Source organism: Lotus japonicus, chromosome 2 (genome assembly GCF_012489685.1).
Source record: "Lotus japonicus ecotype B-129 chromosome 2, LjGifu_v1.2".
Classification (NCBI taxonomy): Eukaryota; Viridiplantae; Streptophyta; class Magnoliopsida; order Fabales; family Fabaceae; genus Lotus; species Lotus japonicus.
In genome coordinates this window covers 10,746,827-10,750,222 of record NC_080042.1, presented here as the reverse complement: position 1 = coordinate 10,750,222, position 3,396 = coordinate 10,746,827, and the positions used below count along the sequence as shown (strand labels likewise).

Below are 3,396 nucleotides of genomic sequence, written 5' to 3'. Positions count from 1 at the left end.
CAATACTTTTCTATGAAATTCTCTCTTCTCACCGTCCCGATCTAGGGTTGCTTGGGTGGCCGCCGGGCCGCCTCCCGGCACGGCGGCAACGCCCATCTAAGAACCTCATTTTCCAATACTTTTCTATGTTCTTTGTTCCTTCCTTTTCATGTCTTCATCTATTCTCTGCTTCGTCCGACATGGTTCCGTTCTAACTACCTTGGCGTTCACGTCCTCACTCCCCTGGCTTCTTTTCTGACGCCCCTTGGTGAACACAGGCTTCTCCACCTCCTCGTTGCCGCTCCCTACTATGCTTGTTGTGCTCCGTTTTCGTTCTTGCTGATGTCGGTTTGCCTTGCCTTCCGATGCACCGCCGAGGCTTCTCCTAGTTCCTGTCGTCGTCGTAGCTCGCCTTTGCTTCATGGTTGCTGCGGATCTTGTATTTCTGGGGTTTGGTGTTGCAGGGTTTTGGGCTTTGATCTGAAGATCTCACTTTCCGGATTTTATCAGTGGATACCCCTTCTGCGTGAAAGATTTTTTTATCAATCAGCGTGCGTTGCTGGAGCCTTGGATCCATATCAATCTTTAAGACAAGGCTCGTTCTAAGTGGTTTTCTTGAGGCTCCAATCTTTAAGACAAGGCTCGTGCATATGCTAAATGGAAAAAGTTGTTGAGACTTAACACATATGTATATATAGGCTTGATCAGCTTATATGTGCTTGGCAATTGTATATGGAACAATTTGGTGGTGTAATTTGTATTGGATCATGGTGCTTATGTTGATGGATTGATGTGTCTTCACGGCTGATGAGCATGTGGATTGAGGTTGTCAGTGGTGGCTGATGTTGGCGTCTCTTCGTTTTGACCATCTTTGGATGGGTTCGAGTCTTTTGCAAGAGTGGTGCTTCTTGGAGTGGAGTATGAGTTCGATCATCTTCTTGGGTTAAGCCAAGGAAACGTTGTCGCGGAGGTGGTCTGGTTGTCAGGTTTGTCCCCCTTAGGTTCTTATGTTTTTGCTTTTCGGTTGTTGTCATGAGCTGATTTGCGTCCCCTTCCATAGTGAGAGGAGCTCTGTTTTTGTTGGGTTATGTAACACCCCACTTTTTGTTATTAGGTTATTTAATATTTTATTTTAATTATTATGTTATATGGTAATTTGATAATTTATGTGATTTAATTTGATGATTATGTGATTTAATTAGATGATAAGGTCATTAAGTGATTTTATTAAATAATTATGTGATATAGATAAATAAGATTTTTTGATTTTATTGTGATATATGGAGTGGAGCCCGCTAATATTACTAGTTTAGGGTTAGGAGTGATATAAGTAGAAGGAAAGAAAGAAAATTAGGATTAAAGAAGCAGCAGAACAGAGAAACACGTGAAAGGTGAAGGAGAGGAGAAAAGGTGGAGAAAACCTAGAATTTGATCTTCAAGAAGAAAAGGGTCAAAGAGGCTTTGTACAGGTGTCATAGAAGGTAAGGGTTTGAATTTACCTTGTATAATTGTAGAATAACAGAGGTTGAGTTTAACATGAAGGAACCCCCATCTTCTTTGAAAATTCAGAACTGAGAGACTGTGTTGAGTGTTAACATGTGGTGAGCAAAATTGATTTTGAGCGAAATTGAGGTTCTGAGGAAAATTGGGTTCTGTTCTGCCCGCAGATACCCTAACAGTCTGTGTTGTAGAGAGCATAACTCTCTCTACGGAATTTCAAATTGAGTGAAACCAATTTTGTATGAAAGCTAACTCATAGGGCTATGTTGGGTAATATTTTCATAATTTTTCGATTGCTGGTTCAATACCAGAATCATTTGCAAGTTCATTCTGTTTCTGCCCGCAAATACCCTAGCAGCCTGTGTTGTAGAGAGCATAACTCTCTCTAAAGAATTTCGAATTGAGTGAAACTAATTTTTTATGAAAGCTAACTCATAGGGTTATGTTGGGTAATATTTTCGTAATTTTTGGATAGCTGGTTAAGTACCAGAATTATCTGCAAGTTCACTCTGTTTCTGGCCGCAGACACCCTAGCAGCCTGTGTTGTAGAGAGCATAACTCTCTCTACAGAATTCCAAATTGGGTGAAACCAATTTTATATGAAAGCTAACGTATAAGGCTATGTTTGGTAAAATTTTCATAATTTTTGGACTGCTCATTTAGTACCAGGATTATATGAAAGTTTGCTATGTTTCTGCTTATTTCTGGGATTGATTCTGAAATTGATTCTAGTAATTGATATGAGACATTTGATGATTTTGTGTTGCTATTTTGTCAGTGGAATAGTGAATGAGTTGATAATTATATTGAAGTGTTATTTTGTGCAATTTTGGTGTGATTTCCGTTATGGAATTTGGTGAGAAAATATGTTATATATTTGGGGCTGGAGTGGTCTCAAATTGCATGTTTTAATTTATGATTTTTTGCACGAAATACACTTCATTTAGTCAAGAGGCAACGTGTCGGTTTTCATCGGAAAACTGAGGTTTGTCCCAGAACTGGCGTGGTTCTGGAAGTCTGAAGTGGACTTCATTAGTGGTTAACTGTCTGGAGTGGACGCGGTGATACCGCTAAGGTTAACAATTGGTACCACATGCATACATTAGAGTCTCACACACTAAGTTTCACATTTTCAGTGGTTTTATATGTTTGGTGAATTGTTGGTGAATTATTTTGCTGTTGTGGTAAAGTCAAATTATTATTCCTCTTAAAACTTATAATTTTCCAAAACAACAATAAGAATTATGAAACTGTCTTGAGAGCAAATATTATAATCACTCAGATTTTAAAGAAAAGGTGAAGAGTTTATAAAGCAAAATCTGAATTGTTTACTTGCTCTTTGTTATGCTATATTTTATACAATGTAAGTTCTTACCCTTCTGTTGGAATGATGTTCAATGCGACATCGCTCAGGTACTGGAGGTAGAGATGTGGCTCATGAGGAGTAGCTTCGGAGAGTCTTAGCTTATGTTCTTATTATTATTATTATTATTATTATTATTATTATTATTATTATTATTATAAAATAAGTGTCTTGCTCTGTAATGTAACACTGGGTAGATATTTTACGTTACTTTTACACTTCTGTTGAGAGGATTTTATAACCTCTCCTTATGGAAGTTGTTGAATAATTTTCTAAATTATGGCGATGTCGTACTGTTGATGGTCGAAGTGCCTATGAAATTCAGTTTTGAGTATGATGAATTTTATTGGAATATCAAGGAAGATAAACCTATTTAAATAAGTGATTGGCTTAATTGCATATTTGATCCCTGAAGTAACATCATTGTGCAAAATTCGTCCCATTTATTTAAAACGAGCGCTTTTAGTCCTACTTGTTTTTAACGTGAGCAATTTTGGTCCTTCCGTTAATCTGCCGTTAGAAAGCTAACAGAACTCGCTGATGTGGACTCTATA

At 37.8% G+C, this 3,396-nt stretch overlaps 1 long non-coding RNA gene across 1 annotated transcript; it reads left to right on the top strand.

The window, feature by feature from the left end:
• LOC130735252 (uncharacterized) lies at positions 1-3,176 on the top strand. Its single transcript, XR_009018351.1, has 2 exons — positions 1-965; positions 2,893-3,176. It is a non-coding gene; the product is annotated as an uncharacterized LOC130735252 (long non-coding RNA).
• Positions 3,177-3,396: the final 220 nt, after the last annotated feature.